This window comes from Pteropus alecto, unplaced genomic scaffold (assembly GCF_000325575.1).
Source record: "Pteropus alecto unplaced genomic scaffold, ASM32557v1 scaffold25, whole genome shotgun sequence".
Taxonomy (NCBI): Eukaryota; Metazoa; Chordata; class Mammalia; order Chiroptera; family Pteropodidae; genus Pteropus; species Pteropus alecto.
In genome coordinates this window covers 12,397,419-12,410,588 of record NW_006441955.1, presented here as the reverse complement: position 1 = coordinate 12,410,588, position 13,170 = coordinate 12,397,419, and the positions used below count along the sequence as shown (strand labels likewise).

The 13,170-nt window shown below is 35.5% G+C and overlaps 1 protein-coding gene and 1 pseudogene across 5 annotated transcripts in view; both read right to left on the bottom strand.

Moving 5' to 3' along the window:
- Positions 1-13,170, bottom strand: part of PATJ (PATJ, crumbs cell polarity complex component) — a 289,564-nt gene that overhangs the window by 130,711 nt on the left and 145,683 nt on the right. The gene's annotated exons all lie outside the window — the stretch shown is intronic.
- Positions 400-518, bottom strand: LOC112485854 (annotated as a pseudogene).

The window sequence follows — 13,170 nt, the reverse complement described above, 5'->3', positions numbered from 1 at the left end:
GGCAAAAAAAATGTATGAAAAGAACGGTTTTCTTAAAACATTCCAATTTCACTAAAAATACATTGAAGAGGTGAAATAAAGAATATTATTTTATTTGAAACCAATGAGGATTTCCTCTAAAATTAAGGGGAAAAAAATCCAAAGAACCCATACTTTGTTTCTTGTACACACACACACACACACACACACACACCCCTTACTAGATTTTTAGCAACAATATATTAAAAGTGTTGTAAAGATCTAGGATCTTACTATATCTATTACTTCTAGAAAATACTTGTAATAAACATTCAATCTTTTTTCTTTTTCTTTTTTTTTTTTAGGCAAGGCAATCCTTGGTTGACCTCACAGATTGGAAGGACCTTGTCAGCTTACAATCTCTTATTTTTTTATTTTTTACACCTACAGCACCTGGTCTTCCTAGGTGGTCTCCCATTCAAGTACTAACCAGGCCCAACCCTGCGTAGCTTCCGAGATCAGACAGGATCGGGCTTGTTCAAGGTAGCTTGGCCGTAGACATAAACAGTCAATCTTATATAGATTTTCATTGACTTTCACAATGTGTAATCAAGTAGCAATAGTTCCTATCACAAATAATCTAATTGCCCTTCTATTTCTAAATAAAACTCAGAAATTAGTAAGGAGATCAGTAAGATACTTCATTTGGTACCAAGCTTTACTTAAGTAACCCGGAATGAACATCAACCTAGAATAACTGGAGGGAGAGGAGTCTTCTGACTCAGCTGAACAGTCACGCTTGTTTTAAACATGGATTTTCTAGCCCCATGACCATGCTATCTGAAGAAAGGAATCCCAAATTGCTCATAATTCTGTATCAAAGCACTGATGCCTTTTCCTTGTCCAAGAAAGCTAATAAGATTTCTCCAATATAGTCTCAGGGTATTTTCCTATCATCATACGTGTTGCTAAGTAACAAACCCTTTCTCCCAAGAAAGAAACTTCATTCAAGTCACTGCCCAGTATTTTAATAGAAAATGTTCAACACACTGGAATAATGACCCAATACAACTCTAGAAGCATTTAGTTACCTGGTCTGTTTCCAAATAATAAAAATAATATAGAAAAAATATTTAAATAAGTTTTCTTATAGATTAAATACAAAAATCCCATTTCTAAATAATGGAGTTATGATAAACATCCCAATCTAATTTTCTTATGCAGTAATCAACTTTTAATTCTGAGAGCTAGTCAGTACATACAGTTTTAAGAAGTAAAAGCATATGAAAGAGAATCCAAAGTCCCCAAAACAGCATATGAACTCCAGTAGTAAAAGCAATTCTCAAGTGAAAGTCCACATGAAATAGAGAAAATAATGATAACATGTCAGTGTAAAGAAACTACATTTGTCATGACAACAATAAATTTTTCTCTTAAATGTAGTGGACATTTTTTCGAGCATATAAAAAAATATGTATCCTAAGGACCTACAGTAGATATTAATTGAAGCACAAAAATATGAGAACTATAGTTACATATAATAATAACAGCTAGATATTCTTCTAAGCACTTTACTATAGTTTAACTTATTTAACCTTTATGAAAACTCTGCATAGTAGGTATTATCACCAATTTTACAGATGAGGAAACTAAGGAACAAAGAGGGTAGATAACTTGTGCAGTAACACAGTTAGTGAATGGTAAAGCTGGGATTTGAAATCAGAAAGTTTGGCTATAGAGTCCATGACCTTAGGTGAAAGTCAGGCCAAAATAAAACAAAAAAAAAATTATATACAAAATTTAGAGAAAAAAAAAGCCAGAAATTTCTTTCCTTTCATTTACAAAAAATGCAATCTATATTAGATATAAAATTAGAAAAGAAAATCAACCATAAATTTAAAGAGACAAAATTCTGGCAGCCAATTAGAACAAAAATTCTTAAGATTATTTCCTTAAGAGACCATAGAGTAAGAAAAAAAAGCTTTAACTAATAATGAAAATCTAAAATGTTCCCATTAGGTGAATCAAAATTCAAATGAATCGATATACAATGAGAAAATTTTAAACATAAGATACTGTATTAATATTAACTGAACTTCCACTGACATTATGCTGATCCCTTTGCATATTCAGTGTTATACAATAAAATCTTCAAGATGCCCATTTGGATAATGGGTAAACAAACTGTGGCATATTCGTACAATGGAACTTTATTCAACCATGAAAAGCAACCACTGCTATAGGCAACATGTTTGAATATTGGAAATGTACTATTGAGTGAAAGAAACCAAGATAGAAAAGTGCATACACCACATGATTCAATTTTTATCAAGTTCAAAAACAGGCAAAGCTAATCTATGGTTTTAGAAGTCAAGATAGTATTGACCTTTGGGGAAGAGGGAAGAAATGGTGAATAAGAGGGGGCACAAAGTGACTTGTGGGTGGTAGTAATATTCTATTTTGTCCTGGATGGTGGGTGGACATTCATCAAACTGTAGTACAGTTTTCTGTTTGTATGTATTTCAATACATTTAGTTTTTAAAAAAGAGACAACAAAATAATGTAATGTGAGGATCTTGTTTGAAATCTGATTTGAACAAACCAACTGTAAAAATACATTTGGAGACAATAAAAAAATTTGATTATGGGTTATATATTAAATAAAACCAAAGAATTATTGTGTTAGGTACGTTAATGGTATTACAGTTTTATTTTTAGAGATGCGCATGCATGGATAAAATTACATCATGTCTGGAAATGGTTTAAAAATATTTTAGTAAAGAAAAATAAGGAATAGGTGAAACAAGTACTGTAAAATCTTGGTAATTATGGAATCTGGGAAAATAATATATGGGAATTCACTGACCTCTTCGTGCTTGAAATGTATGAAAATTTTTACAACTAAAAGAAAACTAAAACAAAACCCTCCTAACAATCCTATAAGATATAATCACCCTATCTTACAGATGACTAAGGCTCATGGAGGTTGTGGAACCTGGGGTTTAGATTCAGGTCTCACTCCAAATTCCATATGCTTACCCACCACACAAGGAAGATAAAAAGGAGCATCTTATGTGCACATCTGCTAGAGTGGCAGAGGGAAGTCTAAAATCTGCCTCAGTCCTTTTGGAATTTACAGTTTAGGGGAAGAACACACATAGAACACACATAGGAAATCCCAGAGTCCAGCCTTTGGAAGTTTAATTTGGTGGCAGTATACATAGGCTGACTTGAAGAGGGGAGAAAAGAAAACATGAAGACCAAGAGGAAGACTGTAAAAATAGAATGGTGGTCAAAGAATTGGAGGCAAAGTCAGCATGTGGTGGCAGAAAATAATTTGATAGACAAGATCAATAAAGCTTGTGAACTGTTTGGATGCCTGAGGTAAAAGAAGGGGAAGGATAACAGAGAAACTGAGGTCTGATCCTTAGAAATGGGTGAAGGACAAGGAGGTAACAATTTTGTTTGAATGAGCTGGTTTGTGGTATCAATAACAGAGAGCTGGTGAATTTAACCTGGAGCTCAAGAATGAAGGGGAAGATAAGCCTGGAACTGCTACCAGATAATGCAGAGGTGGATGAAACACTCTGAATAGTATTTGACAATAAGTGAGCGATGGTTCAGAGGAGAATAGGAAACCTGACCACTTAGGAGGCTATTACTATGCAATCAATAGTGATAAGAAACGGATCTAATATGGGCTAAGGTGTCAATTGGAATAGGAAAAGGAACTTAAGGAGTCAGGGAAAAGGAGTAATAACTAACTTCATTCCATTTATTCATTTAAAAAAATTCTGAATGCCTGCTCTGGGCCAGACGTCATGCTACTTGCTAAGGATATAAGGGCAAATTTAAAGAGGGAGAAAAAAAAGGGGGGGGGCATTTGAATTAGGTACTATCAAAAGCATAAGATAACAAATTTGGTTGGTATCTTTCTTTCAGTCACACAACAGCAGAGTAAGAAAGATTCAATTTCTATAATCAGTAGCTAAACACTTAAGAATCACTTTTAGTCTGGAGAGGGAAAGAATCTGTCCCCAACCCTTAATCATTCACAATAAAGGACATCAAGAACCTTAGAAATTAATTGCAAACTAATGGCAAAACTGGGAATAGAATTTAAAAGTCCTCAATGATTAGGCCAGTTTCACTATTCTATTTTTCAGAAATCAGAGCCATTAGACCAAGTCTAAACTGAAGTTAGAGGTGGGCTATCTTCACCTCTCATTTTCACAAATCTCATTTCAATGCCTTCTTTAGTTCATGCTGGAGGAAACTGACTACTCTGCCAAATTCCTCTGATAGTGAGGGATGTGGGAGTAAGACACTCATTCAGTGGAGGAGCTGGCAAATGATCTCTCTATAAAGACAAAATGCAAGTTCATTGACCACCTATAGGCTTAAAACATAAAGTGAAATTAGTTTAATACAGAAGAAAGTTTATCTGCCCTAATTAGGGAAGATGGCTACATCTACACCCATGTTCAAATGCATAGGTTCACACAGTCTTAATGGATATGTCCAGTGAGGCCTTTCTGTACATCCAAACCAGTGTTTCTCAAAGTGTGGTCCATGGATCACCGGAGATAGTTCTGTATGAAACGCAGTTGTATGTCATATGTACAAAATCTAAATTTTGGGATGCAGCCAAGGAGTCACCAATTTTTTTAAAAGCAGATCTCTTTGTAATTATTATACATATTAAAGAATACTGTGTAAAAACCTAAGTCCCTCTCCAAGAGCAAAATGCCTTAATGAACTTCAGAGATGCCTGAAAACAGGTAAAAAAAAAAAAAATAGTTTGACTATTACTGACCTCAAATTTTTACTGAGTCTTGAGAGAAATCAATGAAAATGTTCTGATTTTTAAAACAGTGCTGAGAAAAGCCAAATGTAATTTAAAAAAAAAAAACACTCTTTACAATCACTTGTATATTTTAAATACCAGGAGAATAGAGAATATGGTTCTTTAATCACTGTAAAAGCATTGAGTTGCAAGCTCATTTAGTTATAGCATAGTAGGAATGTGTCAGAGTTGGGCTGATTTTGCTTCCTGGTCATTACATAGTCATGCAATAATGCTCAACAAAAGCTTCACGCTGGCAACAGATCATGGAGAGCAGCAGTGGCACTGACAGCATGAAGGTGTTTAATTATATTTTCTGGAGGGGGGAAAAATGTCAGTTTCCAATAATTAAAGAGAATTGTAGTAGAATGTAGAAAAAGGAATATAATACGATATTTGCCAAGTTTACCTGATCCCTTTAGTGACTGATACTTTGGAAGCAAACTTCCCTCTGCATACCTCCTCAGGGCCCAGGGCCCTGCACGTATATTTTAGTTCCAATAACCATCAGAGCAAGGTTTAGGGAAGTAGAATTCTAGCTGACATTTGTCAGTATTATGTGTAGTTGTCTTCAGCTGTTTCTTGCCCATGTTCCCCACTATCATGAAAGAGCAAACCACCTCTGTTTTGTGTAGGCAGAGGTCCTGGCCCAGAGCAGGTGCAGCATAAATACATAAATAAATTACAAAAACACAAACTTCCAAATTCTCCATTATCTGCATTGGTCAAGAAAGAGATTAAGTTAGCCAAAATTTCTAATTTAACACAGTTTTATTTCTCTAAGAATTAAATTGTAAATAGAAGACGCAAAGATTAAACAGAGAACATCTTTTCTGGGTAATTCAGATGTCTTATCATCATTAGAAACACTATCGTTCAGGTATGTTACACCAGACTCAATCAGATAAAAAAAAAAAGTACAAGAGGTTTAGTCAGAAAGATCTGCAATAAAATACACATGGTGAATTAAAAAACTACTGTTCAAAATCCACTGATGCCACATTGTATCTGTTGACCTCCTACAAGTCACTTAACTCCACATTCCCATTTTTAAAATAAGAACAATAACCTTCCTTGTCCTAGGAATTTGAGAAGATAGAATTAAAGAATATAAAGTGCTTAGTTTAATGCCTAATACACAATAGCTTTATGCCCCTGAGGTTTATTCTGTAACCAGCCAAAACTCCTTTCTTATTTCTTGCAGTTGGAGAGCTCCTTAAAGTAATATACAAATTAATGCTAATTACATAGCATTAATATCCAGAGTAATGAAGAAATCTTACAACTCATCATCATCAACAACAAAACAAACAACCTGGTTAAAAAACAGGCAAAGGACTTGAAAAGACCTTTCTCCAAAGGAGACATATAGGAATGGCTAATAAACACATGAAAAGATGCCAACATCACTAATCATCAGAGAAATGCAAATCAAAACCAGAGTGAGACACCACTTCACACCCGTTAGGATGAAAACCAGAAAATAACGAGTGTTGATGAGGTTGTAAAAAACTGGAACCCTTGTCCACTGTTGGTAGTAATGGAATATGGTGCAGCTGCTATGGAAAACAGTATGATGGTTTCTCAAAGAATTAAAAATAGAAATACCATATGATTCAGCAATTTCACATCTGGGAATATATCCAAAAGAAATGCAAGTAGGGTCTTGAAGAGACATTTGCACACCCATGTTCAGAGTGCAAAAACTATTCACAAAAGTTTTTTACCACAATAAAGGAAGAGAGGAAGGGAGGCGGAGGAAAATAGAATCTATTTTAAAAAAGAATGAGCCTTTGCAATTTTAAGGTTATGCTATCATCCAGATCTGCATTTGCCAAAACAGCAACTGAGCGTTAGGAAGGAAACCACATACATATTCTGTAGAAAAGGTGCTGCTGAAAGGAAGTACCTATCCCACACACCTAAGGAAGTCAACAAAAAAGATTAAGTTCTAAAAAACTGGTTGCTAAGGTGATTATAATAAAGATACAGAAAAGCTACCAAAGACTGTCAACATAACCCGACAACACTCATTATTCATCTTCTTTTCATGGAGGAATAGGTACTTGTTTTCTCTCTGGTGTTGGTATTTTCACACCATTTAATACTTTACCCCTTGGGTTTTAATATCCCTTTGGCTTTTTCTCAGTCAGTTGAGATGATAACATGAACAAGGAATTACTTCAAGCACTGTAGCCAGTCTTTTCTCATTTGTGTCTAGTCTTTACACTGATCACACTCTGAAAGCAGCTGACAGTCAGGACCTGGACAGGATCATGCACATCAGTGAACAATTGCTCTCACAAGATAAAAGAAAAGATAAACGAGAGGGGCTGGAACTGGAAGAAGCAAGCAAAACACAAAGGCAAAAGTAACAGCAGAGGAAGAAAGTAAGTAAAGAAACATCTGCTGATGACACTCTAAAATCTCTTATGGGTACTTCTGAACTCAAATTTATAACAATAACAGATGCTGCTTTCGGAGTGACAGTTATCTTTGAATAAATGATCTCATTTAACACTTCAATAGTCCTTTCTACAAATAACAAATATTGAGGCTGGAAGGAATTAAGTGAACTGCCTAAGAAAATTATCTGGTAAATAGGAAGAATCGATATTTTAGCATAAATCACTGCTTCTTTTATAAATTATAAACCATACATGTCTTTAAAAGGTAATATGAGACTGTATTTAGCATGCTTCATCTTTTTTCTAATGTGTAATCAAGTCAGTCCTATAAACAGCAGTGCTGAATGCTTAAAGGTATTTTTCCCTGAATGGAAATTTCAACTTTTTTTTTTTATTATTAATTTAAGGTAAAATTAGTAAAACAAAAAAGTTTAGAAAAGTATCAAGATTTTTGGAATAAAAGATGAGTCCTTAATTTAGTATGACTAAGTAAAATAAAATGGTCTTATCAGTCCATAACACTCATAGCTCTATATAAGACACATGAAAGTGGTCAGTAAATGTTTCTTTTATAGCTCCATTTTTTGCCATGCTCTCTTGCATGAGGCACTCTAGCCATATTATAATATAACTAAAACAGTTCCTCTGTTTTTCTACACCTTAGTGACTTTGTACAATGTGTAAAGAAGTGTTCCATGACTCTTTGGGCAGGATTCAGAGTTCTTCCTCTTATTCTAAGGTATCCTGTGAGACTTCCTCTATCAAAGTTCTTCCTCTACTGTGAAAACTGACTGACATCTATCTTCTTCATAAGACGTATCCCCAACAATATCATGGTATTTGGCATACTGCACAAACACTTACGTGTTGATGTAATTCTATGACTCTAACAGATTATCATTCAAAAATAAAGATGAGGATATTTTTATGGTTGCCAGATGGGAAGGAGATTGGGGAGATGGGTGAAAAAGGGGAAGAGATTAGGATGTCCAAATTGCCAGTTATAAAAACAGTCACAGGGATATAAAGTACAGCATAGGGAATATAGGCAACCATATTGTAATAACTATGTATGATGTCAGATGGGTATTAGACTTACTGGGGTGATCATGTCATAAGTTATAAAAATGTCTAATCACTATGTTGTACACCTGAAACTAATATAATATTGTATGCCAACTGTAAATGAAAAAAATTTTAAATTATTTTTAAAAAGATAAAGGGGCACTAGCAGGAGGAAATCCAAGCTACCTGGTAAAAGGGCACCCAAAGTCCACTTTAAATCCTATATAAGAGCTGCCTGGATGAATTCCCAAGTGAGTGTTCCTGGGGAACCTGGATCTTCCTGTGTCACTCTCCTAAACTCTCCTGGGATGAATCCCTTGTACTCGGACTATCCAAAGCAATGCCTCCTCACCTAAGCTGGGCAATAAAACCTAGTGACTAAGAGTGGGGGCTCTGGAGTCAGACTGTGGGAATTCAAATCTTATCTCTGTCACTTGCAGCTGGGAAACCTTGTCTTGATTAACCTCCTTCTGTCCTCAGTCACCTCATATGTAAAGTGAAGATAATAATAGTAATTATGTATTTGAGCTGTTTGGGAGAATATGTCAGGCAATCCATTTGAAGCATAACATAATTCCTGGTCCTACTTCCCACTCTTACTCTACTTTCTTTACTCTGCAGAATCCCAGAGCTCCTCACATCTGTAATTTTTCCACATGATAATCACCCCACAGTCCAGAGACTGCTGTGGCCTCTCTACTCCTCACCTTCTGCCCTTGTCACTGTCCCCAGTCAAACTCCCTGGTCCCTACTTCCACTCCAGGAGATCAAAATAATAAAAACAAAACATATTCCTTTGATTGACATGCAGGGGGTGAGAGGGCGAGGGTTGCACTTTGAGAACCACTGTGTTCACTAGACAAATTATGTAATTTTGAGCTTAGAGAAATCAGAGTTACGAGGTGAATGCATAAGATGGTAAAGACAATAATTATATTCAAATGCAAATAATAACAGTTGAGGATGAGTTTTAAATTAGGCACAGCACCAGGCTCTTTCATATGTCTTTCTTTTTTTTTTCACTTAAACCTCAAACTCATGTTCAAGGTAGGCATTAGTCATGAATATGGAAGATAGATAAACTGAAGCCCAGACATTTAAGTGGCTTGATGGAGATTGCACAACTAGAAAGTGACTGAGGTGAAATCTGAATACAGATCTTCTGGCTCTCTCCAGTCAAAAGGTTCTTTTGACTATACTATAGGAGTTTTACCTCCAAAGATAACAGTGAGTTAAATGTATGTATTTTTCTTGATAGGGATCAGTAATGTGAAAGTGAACTTTGCTTAGCTCTCCAGTATAAAGTATTATGCTTACTCATTCACTCACTTAAAAAAAGTTTTAACTGATACTTATCATGTGGTAAGTATGTTGCTAGGTGCTAGTGGGCAAAGGCGACCTGGCCCTGGAACTTATCATCTAGTGAAAGAGGTAGAATTAATCTAATATTATAAAATGAACTCAGATAAAAGGTAAAAAGAAAAAGCACCACAGGGAGTGTGTACAAAAAGTGTCTACATCTGAACCAGTTATCAAGGACAACTTCCTTAAGGAGGCGGGGTTTGAGCTAGGACTGTTGAAAGAGAGTATTACTAGATGGGGGAAAGGAAGTGCAAAGGCTCTGAAGCAAGAAGTAGGATCGCATGCTGGAGGAACTGCCACTATAGAAGGAACACAGAAGGCAAAGGGCATAGAAAACACTGGAGAGATGTGGAAAGAGGTCCTGGGGTCAGACCATGAGCATCCTCAGACAATTAGAATGAGAAGCCACTGAATTGGGGTACAGATTGTCAGCAAAACAGAAAGTATCCAAATGAACAACCATGTAATAACTGAAAGTTAAAACTTTCTTGAAGATTTTACATACATATGTATATGCATATGATTAAATTTCAAGACCACTACAATGTTAACTTCTAAAGAAGCAAGTAAACATAGATTTTGTAACAGACAAGAAACAATCACCAACACAGCATATTTTTATATTTCAGGCATAGATATAAAATCCAATTCATGTGACCACAGATTAGAAATTTTTAAAATTTCTGAATTATAAAATAAAAAATGTAAAAGGTATTAGAAAACATACTTTTCCAAGTAAGTATAATCAAATGATCAGGTAGCATATTATGTAAGTATGGTACTTATAAGTGATTTGCTTTTAGAGCTAACTTACAAACTCCATCAAAAACAAATGCTGCCTTATTTTCTTTTCAAATTACAACTTAGGCAGAAATACTTTTTGTATATGTCAAAGAAATATCCTCTGAAAGCTTTATCTGCCAATCTATTACATTTTTACTTAACTGGATATTTTAAGAATAGATAAGAACACGTAAGAAATTATATCCATATGCCTTAATGTGAACTATAATAATAAAATACCTATTAAATTCTAGAAATCATTATATTAGAATAAACAACATCCAACTAAAATCATAAACCTTTGAAAATGGTTCCAAGAGAATCAAAATACTATACAGGCCAAAATGTTCACTCTCTTCTGGTTTGGACAGATAAGTAGAAGCAAGCAAGTAAACAAAAAAAAAAAGGGCGAGGGGCAGATGATGTATGCTGCTTTTTATTCTACTTATTGTTTATTCCTTAAACAAAGTACATAAAGTATTACATAGAAAGTATATTTTAGTCTCATTCCAAAAATGTAAAAATGTGCACCTTAGAATGGAGAAAACATAATATACCGTAGGTTCTTCCTTACTCTTATTTCCAAAGTTTTAAACCTGTGACATAAACATAAAATGATGGCCAAGGCCAGAACTGAATAGAGAAGTTAATAAATTATAAGCCTGGTGGGGCAGAAGGGTGAGGATGCTGGGCTCTTGCTGGGCCTTCCGACAGACCTCAGGTCTTTAGTCCCTGAGAAATTCGAAGAGGTGCTCTTTGTCTTACCTAAGGTTAAACGCTCCACCTCTCCCATACTGTCTTAGCACTGCTTTTAAAGATTTCTTTTGATGTTCTTCAGAGATTTTGTGCTCTTCCTGACAATCCTATCTGCTCTTACAGCTTTTATCACACATTCTGTACAGATAACTCCTTTTATACCTAGAACCACATTGGGCTCTCAGGACAATTCTCAATAAATGCTTGTTGAATGAATGAATGCATGCCCTCTTTTGTAAGAAAATTTCTACATATATTAGCCAATGATCTTCTCTCCATATTTCCTAGAATATTTAAAAACCACCACTGGAAGGCCTGTTCATTTGTTCTCTGATATCCAAACTACTTTTTTTTTCTTTAAATATTTCTTTGAGGGATGGGATACCACACTTCTACTTAATTAGAGTTCTTTTATTTCTTTACACCTATCAAGCCATGAATTCATAGGAAATGGGTTCCAGCAGCTCAGGCTCCTTTGCATTGGTTCTCATAGAGTGTGATTTTCTGGGTGGAGCAGGCTGGTGCTTCAGTTGAACCCAGGTACCTTTCTTGTTGGCTTCCTTCTTTTTTTGAACATTTTCCTTCGTATGTTTCAGGAAGCTATCTCAGCTCTTGGAGTGCTTAATATGCTTAATAGTACATGAATTCTCTTGGCAAGAATCTTGTCCTTAACTTGTTTACAACGATGCCAACTGCATGCTGGGTAACACTGTAGACTCTTCCAGTTTTCCCGTGGTAACATTTGGGGCATTCTTCTTTGAACAGTGTTCATTCCCTTGATGTCTACAATATCACCTTGCTTGTAGATTCCCATGTATGTGGCCAAAGGAACAACTCCATGTTTTCTAAAAGGCTAGAGAACATATAGCGGGTGCCTCTCCTCTTCCCCTTTGTGTTGGTCATTTTGGCAAATTTCTGGAAGGTAGCGGTTCTGGCCAAAAGGCTACCTTTCTTGTTGGGTACCAGAAACAAATACTTTTAGCTAGGCATGCATCTGCTCAGAAGAAAAATTACATTTCTCAGCCTCTTATGTAGCTATCTTAACTAAACTTTGGACAATGGAATGTAAGCTAAAGATTTATGTGCAACTTTCCAGAAATATCCTCAAAAGGGGAACGACTGCCTTTCTCTCTTTTTTTCTTCCTCGCAGCTAGAATGCAGCCCTGATGGCTAGCATCGTCTTGACCCTCAGGTGATATAGAGAATGGAGGTCATGCATAGAAGAAGAGTGGCCACGTGAAAGGAGCATGGGTCCCAGACGCCATGCAGTGCCCACTTCCATACTCATACCTGTGAGAAAATAAATTTCTGTCCTTTAGAATAACTTTTATTTTAGGGTTTCTTCATTCACAACTGGAACTTAATTCCAACTGCTATATCTTCTAAGTAGTTTTCTATATCATTCCCTTGTAATCTACCAACAAATTATAGTCAGAAGATTATTCCTCTGCCTCAATAGTTTTAACAGTCCTCTACCAAGTACAATGACAAGCCTCTCCTCATTCGAAACCCTGCAGCATCACATCACAAACCTTATCCAATTACTCTACACATCTAGCTTGATTTGCTTCATATCTGCTTGTCAGCTGTAAAATTGTTTTGTACAAATAATTCAAAAGTGAACTCCACACAGGGTATTTGAAATAATTCAAGAAGAAAAAAGTATAAAGAAACAGAAGATAGTCAATGCCCAAACCCCTTCCATTCACACAGCTTCTGCATATTTTTACATATACCAACGTTCATCCATTCGCTCATTCATTTAATATTTGAGTGTGTCTTTTATATGAGGCATTAACAAGACATGCTGAATTAAAAATAAATCAAGAATACTATTTTCATGAAGCTATATATATAAGCCTACATGAATAACAACAAAAAGGAGGCTTCCTTACATAAGAATGATCAATTATTAACAACGTTTCCAGCCCCTCCCCGCTCTCTGGAGTAGAGAGAGAGAGGAAATTCCAAGCTTCTAATCAGCTTGGTTTC